The 16,316-nt window shown below is 44.0% G+C and overlaps 1 protein-coding gene across 1 annotated transcript in view; it reads left to right on the plus strand.

Annotated features, from left to right (window-relative positions):
* The window catches only part of ITGA4 (integrin subunit alpha 4), a 531,379-nt gene that overhangs the window by 88,304 nt on the left and 426,759 nt on the right, over nucleotides 1-16,316 (plus strand). The window lies entirely within an intron of this gene.

A 16,316-nucleotide genomic window follows, 5' to 3' on the forward strand; every position in this document is an offset into this window, starting at 1 on the left:
TGCTGTGAACTTCTTTGAGTGTGACTCTGCATTTCTTTGATCTCTGCTTCTAAATTCATCCCTACAGCCATTCTATAGGTTTTACTTGTGCTATTTTTTAAACCTAATTTAATGTAAGAAGTGTTTCTCTGAGTGCAGAGATAGGCAAGTGAAAAAGCATAATTAGTACTGCAACCCTGTACTGTCTCATTCTTTCATTCACGGTTGTCGAAAGTACTACTTATTTTTCAGTAACCATGCATGCAGTAGTGCATGCACTTCCTTTATGTCACTTAAAAGATTTATGGTTAGCTTTGTACCCAAAGATTTCTTTATCTTCAATTATTGTTTGTCCATGCTGTGCTTTTTTTTCTTCTCTCAACAAAACTTTCCCAAAATCCCCCATTCCCATCCATTTTCCAAACCCTAACCCTCTTCCCCCGGGCTGTGTGGTTTTGATTGATGTGTGACTAAATGACCGCAATAATTCCACACACTTGCTGGAGAGGATAAGGTCATAGCAACAGGCTGGTGAAGGAATCCGAGGATATATTCTATTCTTACTTAGCTTAACACTCAGTCACTATTGGCAAATGAAAGCAGATTTTCATGTGCGCCATCAACTTGATTGGTCATCAAGAACATCCTCCTCCTTGACGTGGCAAATTATTACGCTGCTGTGTCCTTCACCTTCGGTACTATTTCTTGTAGTAGTAGCCAATGTCAAAGAAATTCAACGCAAGTACTAGTTATACTTTCAATACTTTACCATTTGTTAGGCTACATTGTGGCACTGTTCTAGTTTTAGTCACCTGCTATATTCTCTATTGTACCGTTCTAATGCTACGGTAACGATAAACAAGGTTTGATTTTCTTTTTTTTCAGATGCTGCAACTGCCACTGTGTAACACCACTAGTACCACCGCAATGATGACATTTCATCCGCCCAGGATTGCCAACCTTAATCACCATTTGCCGTGCAGCCAGCCCTGTGCCTAGCCCTATTTCCAAACACAAATTACAGGTAAGATGGAAAACAAACTTACTGTTAAACCCCCACCCACCAGCCTCAAAAGCAGTAAAAAAAACACGTATGCTAAGATAAAGTTTAAAGTATATTTATATGCCTAACAAAAATAATCTCCCGCAAGACCCAACCCACCCCCCCCACCACTCCCTAACCCCAACGAATGTCTGTGAAAAGTCCAAAAAACCCAACTCCCAATTCCCACCCCCCAGAAGTCTTTAAAAAAGGGGCAAGGGACAGTCTCCTCCTATTGCTGGCTGCTGCTGTTGACTTTCCGGGCCAGGACGGCATGCTCCTTGCGGAGGGTCTCGAGCAGGGTTTTGTTGTTGAGGAGCTCCTGCTCGAGGTAGGACACCCTCAGGGAAAGTCGGTGCAACCTTTTTTTGCAACTGCTGTGGTGGGCAGCTTATTTCTTTGCTGCTCGGCGGTGGCGGGTGGCTGCGGTACCCCGGCTCCGTACTTCTGGAGACCTGCTGCGCTGACTGGCTGACACAGGGAGCGCGGAGGAGGATGCAGGTGTCGCCGTAGATGTTGTAGACGTACCTTGCGTGTCCTCCTCCTCCTGGGCCACCAGCCACTGATATTCGGCGACTGTGGCCTCCAGCCTCCGTTGCTGGGCCCGTCTAGCCAGCTCCTTCCGTGTTGGTTTGGAAGGAGCATCTATATGAAGAAAGAAAAAGACATAGTCTGTAACCAATGCTCTTTGAGATTAACACAAAATGATTCAGCAGAAAGTTGTGTCACAGTAGAACTAGCAACTTGCAAGCGCAGTACATAACTATTGTGGCCAGTATCTATCTAACCTCCCACTTCTTCATCCTTGCTCGAACATTAGTGGCAGTTTAAGGAAATCAATTCTACGAGCACTATGGACTCATTCCATTAGAGTCGACTATAACAGTACACCAGTCTTATTCTTCTTCTTCTCTCTTGTTTAGCAAAATTAGTACGTTAACTTCTGCAAGTCGGCATAATGCCAGCGCAGTCAACTTGCACCCGAGAAAAACAGACGCCCACCATGATGAGTGAGACAGACTTGCGTTACTGTACCAGTCCAGTACATGCAGGTGGTGATGCTCTTACTTTTCTATTACGGGTGGCACTGAGAATACTCTGTTACAAGGGCTACTGCTTAATTAATTTAACTTTAACCCTACAGTGCCAATGAATACTAGAAAAGGAAAATGAAGAAGATAAATAATCTGATTATCTATCACTGCACATGGTATGTATTTGCTTACATATGGGATGACTTTAGGTGCTTTGCTTTTTATTGAGTGAACAGTGATACATCCACACATGAATGACCGAGTTCTACTAAACTTATTAACAGAGGTAGTGAGTGGCCATCGTAATAGCCGGATATCTGCTGTGCTTGCAATACAAACTACTGCTAAGATTCATGGTAGTATTCGGACAAAATTACAACTTCTTTTCCTTGCCTTTCCTACACTGGGACGGACGTGCAGGTGCGGTGTTACATGCTCTTCAAAGTAACACTTAGTTCATCCAGTGACCGTCTACTCTCTCTACATACACATATGCTATCTAAGAGTCAGATAGTAAGTACCATGATCCAGGCATCCATCCATTCAAACTATATGTCAATCATTCTTCTTCATGTCTCTCATCTGGACAAACCTTACGTTTTCTCACGGGGAGCACACTATGCAGTCTGCAATCTCAATAAGTAAGGAATATAGGAGCTTACCACTGCCTGGCACTACCGTGGCAACCCGCACAGCAGTTTGGTCCGGCACTTGCACCGCCTCCTCCCCAGATCATTCCTCCTCCACCTCCGCGCTGGGCCCAGCACCAGATGTTCCACCTACAAAGTACATTTAAGAATGTTAGATTTCATAGACATACACCACTCACTAGTATTTTGTCTAGGAATGAAGAAATGTGAATACAGAAACCAATCTAATAATTTGTGACTGTCTACTCTAAAGTAAAAATGTCCCTTTTTCCAGGGAAGGGTGTTGTCTTGCTGCACTTTTTGGCACAACTGATGAATGCTTGCTTTTTAACACGCACCATTTTTCTCATAACAGACAGAAGCTTCACTTCTAAGAACAAATCATCATAACTAGGACGAAGGGACCAATGATTCAGCACCAAAAAGGAAATTGAAAGTTCAAACCAGGTGAGGGCTCGGCTCGCCCACAATAAATGTGTGAAATACATCACTTAAGCACTTTTCTATTTTTAATCAACCGTTTGTTTTATGACCAGCTTGATTTTAATAAATATTTTTACTTTTAATAAAGCTTTAAAACTTACATAGACTCTGTGGTTTTTGGTCATGAGTGAATGAGCAAAAGGTTTTGCAATTTGCAAGCATGAGTCCGTGCCTCTGACACTTCTGGACTCTGACTCCGTACTCTTGTCCTGCGTTGGATAATCATCATTGGGGATCAATCATCGATGAATTTGGGAGCTAAATGACTCTGCCACACTATCTAGTCAGTAAGGAGATTGGGGGTTCTTCAAAGTCTGATATCACTGAGGTATGTGGAAAGTATACCTGTGTCTATTATAATTGATAAACAATGCACTATTTAGTGTCCATAGTTCTGTTTGTGCAGATTTGTCCCTGCAACAGTACTAGTATGGATTGTCCTCCTATCCAAACCAAAAGTAAAGTAGTATCTTATTCTTTCTTTGTAGTCATTCACCTTTTTATTGTTGGTAATTGTCAAAGCATAAACATTTAGAAGACTTGAAAAGACATTATGGACAATCCCAGAGGACTGCACTCAGTGCATAGAGCTATTGCTGACTAGAATGGGAGTTTTGTTTTACACCTTTTGCCAAATGTGCAATCTTAGTTAGCTACACAGACAGACTAATAAGAATAATCTAGTAATACCACAGGGAGTCATAGTCGAGGCAGGATAAGAATTTAGATACAGTCTACAAGAAGATCAAAGACGATTTAGAAAAAATCGAATGAGGAACGCTAGGAAAAAATAGGTACTCTATATTAAAATTAAAACTTACCGGGGCCAGCAAAGGAGCCCTCGCCTGACCGATCCTGGCCTTGTTCAGCAGCAGCAGCCTCCTCCAATGTCCTCTTGCACCTGGGGGGAGCTGATGTACAACATGAAAGAAAGAAAGACCCGAAAACATGGATGATTGTTGTCAACCAAATCAAACATTTCATAAGAACAATAACAAAATATTTTGGCGAAATAGCAAATAGACAACTATTCCACGGGATATATTGACCTATCTCATGTGGTCTACTACGATATTAGTATTGCTTGATTTGAGGACCGTCGACTTGGAAAGTTATGTAACTCACTAAACAAACTACTAAAAAGGTTCACCTAGGACGCAGCACACGAAGTGACAGACAAAGTCCATTGTGATTGCAGATCAGCGACAACACTAAAATGTTTCCTACTACATTAACCAGTCATTAAAATTCTCAAACTATCAATCCACCACCACTATTTCTTCTTATTGCCAGGTGTACAAAGGAAGGACTGGACTTGAGTCTGTAGGGGCAGATTTAGAAGCCCCTTGCGGCTCTTTTGCTCCATTGTTGCATGACTTTTGTGACGCAGCAGCAGAACAAAAGAGGCGCCATGGTGTGGCGTATATTAACAACGTGACGCATATGGGAGATGCATCACGTTGTAAAGCCCTGCGCCATCAGGGGGCATTCCGGCGCAAGGGAGGGCATTCCTGCGCAGGAACGCATCCTAAAAGTGGCTGAGGGAAATCTACAAGATTTCAATCAGTCACTTTGAGGACAATGATGCGTGACTCAAAACCTGCGCCTGCTTGAAGCAGATGTATGGCTTGACGCAGCATTGGGGAGATAGGGCACCACAGAGCATTGCTGGAGCTGCGCCTTCGTTGGGACGCAACTCCAGCAATGCGCCTCCTTTACGGCACAGATGTGTAACGCTTCGGTGACGTTTTGGGGCCATGGTGCGCCGCATTGTAAATACGGCGCACCATGGGTGGTGGTGGCGTGGCGCACAATTACTGGCGCATCCCTGCTACTTTGCAGGGATGCGCCGGTAATTAAAAATCTGACCCTTAGTGTCTAGCATTACGCAGTTCTTTAAACTACACTCATACATAATTTCTCAGGCCAATGAAATGAACACAAAATCGAAAACAAATAAGCATAGTAGCAACGCTACTGAGAAGGAGAGCTGTGCACCTGAAATGCACAGAAGATTTTGAAATATAATTTACCTACAATGTAATCAGCAGCATTATTGCTCTTGGTAAAAAACAAAAATTTGCAATATAATAACACACAGAGCAGGAGAAAACAGAGTAGTGAAGAAATAGCTACTACTACTCACCAAGCCCGGGGATCTTGAGGCCGAGCAGGTCGATCCAAGTCGCGTTCCCGGTCCAGGAGATCCATCCAACGGTGAGTGGCCTGGTTGTAGGTGCGCCGGACCTGAGAGTGTTGGTACATGGCCCGGCACACCTTCTCCCACGCTCCCGGTGCTCCCGGATCCCGTACCCGCTAGCGATCTTGCCGCCTGCCATGATGGTCCTGGGGAGGCGGCGCTGAACATAAAAAACTAGTGCGGCCACCTCCTCCGCGCTAAAGATCTCCCGAGCTGTGACCTGCTCCCCCCTCAAATGCCCGCAAGGGAGCCGGGCACCGGGTGCGGGACCCTTCACCTTCTCAGGATGCTTCCCGGCTCCCTTTACCCTGGTCTGGGCAGAAAGGAAGGTAAATAATAAATAAGAAATAGAATAGGGAAGAAGAAAAGAAAAGAGTTTAAAAAAGTAGTTTAAAATTAACCAAAAGTAGCAGAAAACACAAAAATATAGTGCTAGAAAAATAGAGGGATAGATAATAAGTAAAATAGATCAAAAAAAAAATTCAAACAAGCAAAGGATGGCAGAGATTCAGGGAGGATACAGAAAGCATGCCCAGAACCATAGCAATGAATGAGAAACAAGATGGCCGCGCCTGTTCACGACCGCGTGGGTAAGTTCGCGCGAGATTTCCCTCGCGATCACACGCGAACTTTTACTAGCGAGCTGCACACTTTGCGAGATTAAACATCGCGCCCGGAAACGGAAATACGTCATGCAAACAAGATGGCCGCGCCCGTGAACGACCGTGAGGGTAACTTCGCGCCTTTGCGCTACAAGCGGCTCGCTAAAACGCACAAAACCTTGCGAACTAACACGCCGCAAAAAAACAAATCGCATATTCGCACGAATTCGCGGCTTCCGAATTCGATCTCGTGCAAATTCGCGCCCCGCAAATCCAGCGACATTGCAGAAAAACGAGTTTTGCAAAACTGAAAGCACTCAGCAGGTGCAAAAGTTCAAACCCATCATTAGTAACCATTCCCTGTTGTGCTTCCTGAGGGGCCCCTCTTGACTTCAGTTGCCTACTTGCAACTATTCTTTGACCCTGCTCTGACCCTCACAGCAGGCTCATAGAATAGCTACAAGTAGGCCACAAAGGTCCTGTGAAAAAAAATTGCACTGCAACAGAAAGCAAATTACAGATAAGGAAGCAGGTGCCAGACTGGAAGTTTAAATTCAGTGACACATTAATCAACCCCAAATTAATTCATGTCAGTTGAAGCAAGGCAGGTGTGCTTGCTTTCCCCCCCCCATAATCTACTGTGATGAACCAGAGGGTGGCAGTGATGTACCAGAGGGTGGCATGGGTGAACCAGAGGGTGGCAGTGGTGAAACAGAGGGTGCTGTGAACCTGTGATGATGAACTAGACGTAGAAACAACATAGTCGCGACCTTTGCGAGCCGACAAGTAAGTTCGCAATTGCGAACTGGTACAAAACCCTTGCGAAGTGGCAGAAACCCTTGCGAACACATAAAAAAGAAAAAATTTGCAAGAGTTCGCGGATTTTGCGGATTGCGAATTCGTGAATACGCAAATTCGCGAACCGCGAATTCGCAAAATTCGCCCATGCTTACTCATTTGTATCAGTTTAACATATAAATACAGCAACGATAAACTAAAGGTTACCTGTTCATATTTGCAATGGGTCTTCCACTGCATGACAAAGCCCGTGGAAGTATTTTAGCAACTTTAAATCCATTTGAGCAAGAAACATTTCTTTGTGTTAAAATTGTCAAATAATTTAGTAAGCGTTAATCCACAATTATGCTAAAACACATCAAAATCAAATAAATCTATTGTCCCAGTATATAGGAATGCTTAATGCCAGATGGATCACTAGTGATGGTGGAGTAATGTATATGAGATTTGTGGGATTCTATAATTAATTAGCAATGTTTTTATAAGTATCCTTCTCACTATTTACGTTATTCACAACATTTCTAGGCATATGAACAATTTTTAAATCACAATAAATGGCTAATTTTAAAAAGAAACTTGTTGAATATATTTACATGCATCTTCTTGGTGTATTTAGTCTTGTGATTTTCATTATTTGTGCTTTTATTAAGTATACACAAGTACAAATCTTGTGACCTTTTCTCAATCTTCCTGTGCATCCCTGCCATTGATTTGATATTGATGGTTCTTGCCAGGGAGCTTCTAGTGAGTTGGCGGGGGAGGTAGTTGAATTCCTTTAGCAGGAATTGAATTGAATACAGACTTCTGGCCCCAACCCCTGTACTGTTTGGGGAAATTACACCCATTTTTGGAAATGTTTGTGACTTGGGCATCCGTAGGTACATTCAGATGTAATTGTCGATGAATGTTATTAGTTAGGTAAACAAATGTAGGTTATTCATTATTTTAGAAATTTGAGTGAAGACGTTTCTTGGTAGAATGCACTGAGGGGGTGCAGGAGATTAGAAAAAGGGAAAATATGTGGACAACTGCTCTGGTAACACTTATATCAAATGTTATTCCCTGTTTTGACCTCAGAAACTCTGTAATTCTGGTATCAAAGAAAAGAATGCTGAAATAGAATATAATTGTTTTTTTGCAGCTCCGATTGACCAGTATCCAAAAACGTGTTGTGATTGAGAGGATATCTCAGTGTGTTAATATGCACAATTTTGTTTTATATGTTCTTAAGGCTGACTCTGCTTTGGGCACCCACGCAAGTGAGGTATCATTTTTATCGGGACACCAAGGGGAACGCTGGGAGATAGGAAATTTGTGCCGACATGGTGATCCCAGACAGAAATATGAGGAAACTTTGTCTTTTTTGTGCTAAATCTGAGTTTTGCAGTGGATGCTGGGTAAGAAAACGTTATCGGATCCGCACAAGCCACACCTCACTGGACTCTCTCAGGTGTTTAGTTTTCAGAAATATCTGAGTTTGGTAGATATCCATTGATGGCATACGTTTCTGGGATCAAAAACGCAGGGGACCCTTTACATAACCAGGTCATAATGTGATATATAATTGTGATGCCTCCTCAATATATTTTGGGCCTTTCCCTGTCAGGGGGCATTGGACCCACCCAAACAAGTGAGGTAGCATTTTTATCAGGAGACCTGGGGAAATGCTGTGTGGTAGTAAATTTGTGCAGGCCTGGTGATTCCTCAACTTTCCCATGCAGAAATATGAGGAAAACCAGATTTTGTTTCCAGCTAAGTTTGTGGTTTGCAGGGGATTATGTGTATGAAAACATTGGGGGATCCATGCAAGTCACACCTCCCTGGACTCCCCCATGTTTCTAGTTTTCAGAAATATCTGGGTTTGGTAGGTTTCCTTAGATGGCCGCCAAGTCAGGGACCAAAAATGCAGGTGACCCCCTGGCCAAACCAGGTTGTTTTGTGATCTGAATTTTGATACCTCCCCAGTACGTTTTGGGCCCATTCCTTGTCGTGGTAACTTGGCCCACCCACATAAGTGAGGTAGCATTTATTTTGGGGAGCCCTGGGGGAATGCTGGGTGGTTGGATTTTTGCGACTGCCTGATGATTCCACAACTTTCCCACACAGAAGTGTGAGATAACAACATGTTTTTGTCAATTGTGGGGAGTGGGGTCGGGAGAATGAGAGTCGCCACGAGTTGGAGTCTATGTTTAACCGTTTTTATTCGGTTTGACAGTATCGGGGTAGTCTCAAGGGGGGATTCAATACCACAATGTCCAGTAGGGTACACAACACAAGCTTGGAATCTCTCCGTTGGTGGACTTCCGGGGTCTTCGGTTCCCGTCTTGACTTAACCAGAGATGGTCGCTGGTCCGGGGATAAGCTCGGGAAAAGGAAAAGAAAAGCAGCCACGTTAGGGGCTGGGGTCGATATGTACAACAGATGAGAGGAGGGTAGGGAAGTGAGGGATCACCAGGGTGCTACCACCATCTATAGCAGTCTGTAAGTGTAGACGGACGGCAGGGTATGGCGACAGTGACCACCCTCAGGCTACCCCGTCCCACCCTGTGATTTAAACAATCCCTGAAAACGCCCTCGTAACTTGTGGAGCCACACTTCTCCCCTGGAAGTGTGGCAGGGCGGCTCGTGGTAACGTTGGCCTCCTGGCTTGTCGAGTCTCTGCTCCAGGGGTCCCAGAAGCGGTTCCATGGTATTTCCTCCTTCTTCGTCCTTGGCGTTCTCCTTGTGCGTCGGCTGGTGTCCCAGAAGTTCCGCGCCGACAATCCAAGACGGGGCTTCCTTAAACGCCCCCAGCTCGTCCGATTGGATAGTTGCAGATGACGTCCGTTCACCTGATTGGTCGACTGCTGGAGATGCCGGAGAACACGCCCCCAGCGTCACAGAAGGCAGATGCAGGGACGGAAGTACTGAAGGCAGAGCCGGAGAAACCCAGGAAACGTCCAAAGGATCCTGCGGACGGGGTGGAAAGGAAGAAACGTTAGCAGGTACACCCCGTCCGTCCGAGTCGGGGAGCTCATCCAAGTCAGGGAGCTCGGCTTCGTGACATCAATCAATCAAATTTACAAGGGCTTCTGGGTAAGTAAACATTGTGGGATCTACACAAACAATAACACATATTAACCCCTAAGCGATCAGTTTCCAGAACGATCTGAGGGCAGAAGGTGTTCACTATAGAGAGAGTATGCACTGACGGTAGAAAGCAAACAAAAATACCAAAACATTACTGCACACACATCCACTAGTGAATCACAGGCCTTCTGGTTGGATTTGCCACATGAGTAAGTAAATGGTTAATAAAAAAATAACTAATTTACCAATGACTTTGCAGAATACAATCAGTAAAAATCATTGTTAATAATTTCAACATTAGATCAAAGAACCACTGACTTACAGCTCGTAAACCAACCACTTTAAGTCCATTAGCACGCCTTTTATGCTTCAGACAGAGAAAAACATTCACACTGCCGGCTGTGGGCCCAACACCATACAGCATTTACATTTACAAACAGTGCCATTCAAGGGCCCATCACTCTCACTTGCCAACAGCACTAACCACCAAACACCCAAACAACTGACAAACACACCTCAAGCAAGTCAATACACTTACCGGCCTGAGCCACCAACACACCGCCAGTCCAGGCACACTGCCAGCCAAGCGTCACTTGACTCTACACACGCTGCCGGCCAAGCAATCGCCAGCCTGCACACACCGCCAGCCAAGCATCAGTCTACACACACAGCCAGCCAGTCCCCAGTCCAAACACACCGCCAACCAAGCAATAGTCCACAAGCACCACCAGCCAATCGCTAGTCCACACGCACCATCAGCCAATCGCTAGTCGACATGCACTACCAGCCAAGCACCAGTTAACACGCACTACCAGCCAAGCCTCAGTGCACATGCACTGCCACTCAAGTACCAGTCCACATGCACTGCCAGCTAAGTGCCAGTCCACACAATTCGCCATCCAAGCGCCAGTCTACTCACACTGCCAGCCAAGCGCCAGTACACACAGACCATCAGCCAAACTCCACTTCACAAACACACACACACACACACACACATAGACTTTTACTAGTGTCTAGTCGATTTCTAATCCCATTGGGGGCAGATGACTCTAAAAATATGGCTGATCCAAGTGGGGCAGAAAATGGCCACAATATTGTCCACATAATGGTGATCGACCCTTGTCCAAGGGTCCATTCCCTAGCCTATAAATACATTTCCTGGTGTCTGGTGGCTTTCTGCAGGCTGAAAAATAAGACCAAACTTCCCCCAGGAGGGGCAGAACTGGCCAAAATATTGTCCTCATAATGGGGGGAGTGACTGTTACCCAAGAGACAGCTTCTCAACAAATAAATAGCAGTTGTGCCTTAAAAAAAGGACGATCTGCCCCAGAGGGCACAAAACAGCCAAAATGTAACTGCATAATAGGGAGTGGCCTTTGCCCAACGTATCAATAACTTGAATCCTTGGTATCTAGTGGCAGATGAGCTTAAAAACAAAGCCGATCTACCCTCGGGGGGGAGCAAACAATGACCAAAGCAGTGCCCAAATTAATGGTGTGTGACCCTTGTCCAAGTGGCCGCTCCCCTACAAAAACAATATGGCAAAAAATCCCTAGTGGCCTAGTAGGTGCATTCCTGCTGTGCGATCACGGACCCACCTACGATCTCACAGCAGGAATGCATTGCAAAGAGACACGGAGGGAAAGCAGAAATTCCTACCTGTCCCCTCTGTGCCACATTTGATCAGTTATCATGACTCTCTGTATATTCCTTTTATAGTACATAGCTTGCTGCTTCCCAAATACTATTACACTCTTGATGATTACTCTGAGGTCAGAACGCTGTCAACGCCTGTGGCAACTGGAACCTAGTTAGACTGAATAACTAACTGACATTTATTATTAGGGATCCTGGCTTTATGGTATTTTTTTGTTGAGAATTTGTGTCTGTATTTATCCATATTTCTTTTTTTGGGCCATCTTATTGGTTTTTAGCCATATTTATTAAGTGTTTTGAGAATAAACAGAGTCATAAAATGGTATATTTCCACATTTATTTCACTGATAAACATGCACTCCTACTTTGATTCCTGAAGAGTAATTGCAAATTAAACAGCCAAATATAACAAAAGACTACACCAACATGTAAATATAGCATTATATGCAAATATATGTTAAGTAATACATGTATTTAATTAAATCTATCCTGCTTTTTTAATTCCCAATGCTTTCTATCTGCTCAGCTGTTGGCCTGGAATTCATGAAGGACAGCATGGAGAGTCACTCACAAGGAGCACAATTTTCCGTATTTTTCCACTTTTAAAAATAAATACATACATAAAACATATTGTTTTCTGTCTGTATTTATCTGTAAAAATTAAAAACTGGGAGCCTTACTTATGGTTGACTGTATATGCAGTGTTGTTGATTGTTTAGTGATTTTTGTTCTGTTGCTTTGTTGTTTACACACTGTACGTTTATATTGCTCATTCACAGTTTTTATAGCAATAATTAAGTAATATCTACAAAGTGTGTGCGTCTTTTCCTTTCCATTTATTGAAGACTTTTCATTTATTGAACACTTAACCATAATCCCTTCAGTCATTTGATACATAAGTATGTTGCTCTTTTAAGAATTTGATTGTTTTACCACATCTAATCATTGTTTTTCATGCATATTGAATTTAACCCTTTGCGTGCGTAGGACGGCCCCCGGTGGTCTGACGTCACGGTGTGCGTATGCGGAGGACGGCCGGGGGCCGTCCGAACCACTCCTAGTCATAAATCACCCACACCGCGGCGGAATTTGCGCAGCGGTCAATGGGTTAAAACCATCCCATTCCATGTAGAACATTTCATGTTTGTAAACATTCTTCCATATGTATTAATTGTTTTAACTTTTCATTAGCAGTTTGTATTGAACAAGACCCTGCATCTGACACCTCAGACTTCACACATCTCAGCAGTAATCTTGTGCCTCTTATTCACTCTGCCCTCATCATGCCCTTCATCTCATGCATCTGCAAATGCCAAACACAAACTACCCATGCTTTGCCAGACTTAATGATATCATTCCTATCCCCCTTTTCAGCACTTATAATAGTAATGGAGAACATCTAATCCCTTTTGTTGTTGTTGGTGCTGTCAATGCAAAATGCAGCCTGGATGCACTCTTCTTTAAAGTGATCTAGCTATCTCCCACCTCTTTGAACATCCTCTAAATCCTTCTTTTGTCTAATTTACTGCATCATAGCATCTGAATATATAAACCAAAAGGTGACCTTGAAGTAATCCATAGATCAACATTTTAGCTTGGTCCCACTTTTCAGATATTCTGGCTTCAAAACATGCATGGTAAAGAGGAGGTCAGCCACTACTAGGATATCTACTTTTCCAATACTTATTACTGTCTTGAGCATAACCAAATGACTGATGTAAGACCTTTCCAAATGTGACATTGAAGTTATTTCTGCATCTCTTTATGCTTCATTTTCATAAAAAAAATCTTAGTAGGCGAGGCATTAACCTCGCCCTGAAAGTACTCATTACACAATGCAGTATATCTTCTAAATCATGCTGCGTGTCTACTGATTATTGTACTTCTCTAAGCACATAGACACACTTACATCTTTACTTAAAGTACACTGTAAACAATATTGTCAGAACAGTGTTCAGAAGGCCATAGGGGAAGCACGAGCTAGTGGACCCAATCATGGGGGTTGAGACCTTTTAGGCCTGATGTCCCGGGCCGACATACTATTGGGCCTGAGCAACTGAAAAAGCCCCCTTCAGCACTTGACTCTCAGTGGTAGTGCAGGTCGATCAGGCCAAGGCTTCTAGGGGGAGGTAGACACAGGAGGGTGAACACAGGCTCACAACTTAAAATATGTTCAGTTGCTGCAATAAATGATCATCCAGCCACATTTTGCTTTTATGAGAAAAGGAGTATTTATATATGAACACAAAGTGAAAGTCTTCATTCACAAACAATACACACAGTCTGCTCAGGTCACGTCTTTACTGGTTTAACCGGTGGGTTCCCATTCCCCACTCGCTATTGGTTATTCCCCATTTACTGTAGGCAACATTCAGATTTAGGCCTACTAGTAGTCTGAGTCTCAGGAGTCCCACTGTTACTGAAAGTCAAATTATTCCTGCACCGGAGTGCACTTCAGCTGAAGTGCACTCCGGTGCAGTGAAGAAGGGAAAGACATCAAACATTGCAAAAACTACAGGCCTATCTCTTTGGTTAATATCGACTATAAGATATTTGCTAAATCACTTGCAGCGCGTCTGGACCTTTTACTTCCGGACCTCCTGGGTGAAGAGCAATCTTGCTTCGTCAAGGGCCGATTTATTACTGATAATACCAGACTTCTGCTTAATGTCTTATCAAAATCCTCACGTCTGCCTTATTCCCTTGCAGCGATTGCCCTAGATGCAGAGAAGGCGTTCGATAGGGTTGAATGATCCTATCTTTTTCATACCCTCAAGTGGTTTGGATTTGGACCTAGGTTTATTTCTCTCGTCTCCTTATTGTACTCCAGGCCACGGGCGGCAGTGTGCCCCAACGGCTTGGTTTCCTCTTTTTTTGATCTTGGTAGAGGTGTACGTCAGGGTTGTCCCTTATCCCCTTTTCTTTTCAACTTGGCTTTGGAACCTTTTCTGTCCAAGCTTCGCCAAAACCCTAAAATCCATTTCTTTCAGACCATCCATTCCCAAGTCAAGTTTGCTGCATATGCCAACGACATCCTACTTTTTATATCCAATCCCACTGAATCAATTCCCGCTTTCCTTGATGAAGTAAGACACTTTTCCATGATATCTGGTTATAAGCTTAATAATGATAAATGTGAGATACTGCCCTTGACGAAGTTTACTTTTAAGCCTGATTTTAGTGTCTCCAATGTCACATGGAGTTCCTCCCATATCAAATACTTAGGCTTGCATGTTACCCCCTCGATTTCAAACACAGTTTCTCTTTACCCTAATAAGTGCATTAAAAAAATAACGGATTTGACAACCAGATGGCATCCTTTATACTTATCTTTGTGGGGGCGCCTTGACACCATTAAGATGATGCTGTCTCCTATCATTCTTTATACAATTTCAAATATCCCGATACCAATCAATTCTAAATTTTTTAAGAAGATTAATTCAGTTCTGTCGTCTTTTCTCCGGAACAAAAAAAACCCAGGATGTCCCTCACTTGGCTAATGCATCCTAAATCAGAAGGCGGAGTTCATTTCCCAGATTTCCCGGCATATCAAAAAGCGTTTTTATTATGACAGGTTTCCTTCTGGCTGCAAGATCCCGCCTCCCCATGTCCTTTGTGGGCTAAACTTGAACGCCTCCTTTTCTCCCCCTTTTCCTTTGCTGAATACATCTCCTTTTCACACAAACCTCCTTCCAATCACACTCCCATTCACAAATTCACTACCAAGTTACTTTTATCCTCTATTCCTCCTCCCCTTACAACTGTTGCTGATTTTCTCAACTCTACTATTTGGCACAATGTAAACCTGCTGATTCATAATAAACCATTTTACTGGAAGCCCTGGAGACAAAAAGGGCTGATTTGGATTTCCCAGCTCTTTTCACGCTCTACCTTCTTACCTTTTCCAACTCTTTGCTCCTCCTATGACTTGCCTACTTCTTTTTCCCACAAGTATCTCCTACGTAACCCCTTCGCTGCGGCCGCTATTCCGCCGCAGTGCTAAGGGGGTGGGGGGCGCGCAGCGCGCTCATGCTGGTGACGGAACTGCTCCGTCACCAGCTGCAGTCGCGCTGTGCTCATGACGGAGCGGTTCCATCACGGCCCCGCCCGCTCAATGGAACGCTCAGGGCAGGAACGGAATCTGCGCCGCACAGGCCTGCCGAGCGGGCCGTTACGGAACCGCTCCATCATCAGCACAGCGCGCCCGCGGCTGATGACGGAGTGGTTCTGTCACCAGCAGGGGAGGGGTTAAAGAGGCAGTGATGACGACTCATGCTCGACTCTCACAGTCCCCTGCTACTCCCGCATCTCCCACCTCTGCTGCACAGCTCCATTCCTTCCTGCGCACTACTCCCAAAGCTTCCACTATTTACCAAAGTGTCTATTAGGCCCAAATCCAAGGTGGAGGAACTATGGGAGCATGACCTTGCTACATCTTGGCCGATATCTTTATGGGACAAGATATGGACTAAGATCCGCAAAACGTCCAGAGCGGCCAATTTAACGCAGACCCTGTTCTTCATCTTTAATAGACTCCTTTTTACACCTTTTGACCTTCACAAGAGGTTACCAGAAACTCCAGACTCCTGTTGGTCGTGTTCTTCTCCAAACGCAACTTTATTTCACATGTTGTTCCTTTGTAAATCAGTTCATGATTTCTGGTTACAAGTCTGGGCCCAAATTAATGTAATTTTTCTTACCCGCATTCCTTTCTCCAACATTCACATCTTTTTGGGAAGTCTTTCTTCCTGTTGGAAAGATACTGATCTCAACGTTCAAATCATTGATCTACTGTTGGCTGTA

Source organism: Lissotriton vulgaris, chromosome 2_1 (genome assembly GCF_964263255.1).
Source record: "Lissotriton vulgaris chromosome 2_1, aLisVul1.2, whole genome shotgun sequence".
Lineage (NCBI taxonomy): Eukaryota > Metazoa > Chordata > Amphibia > Caudata > Salamandridae > Lissotriton > Lissotriton vulgaris.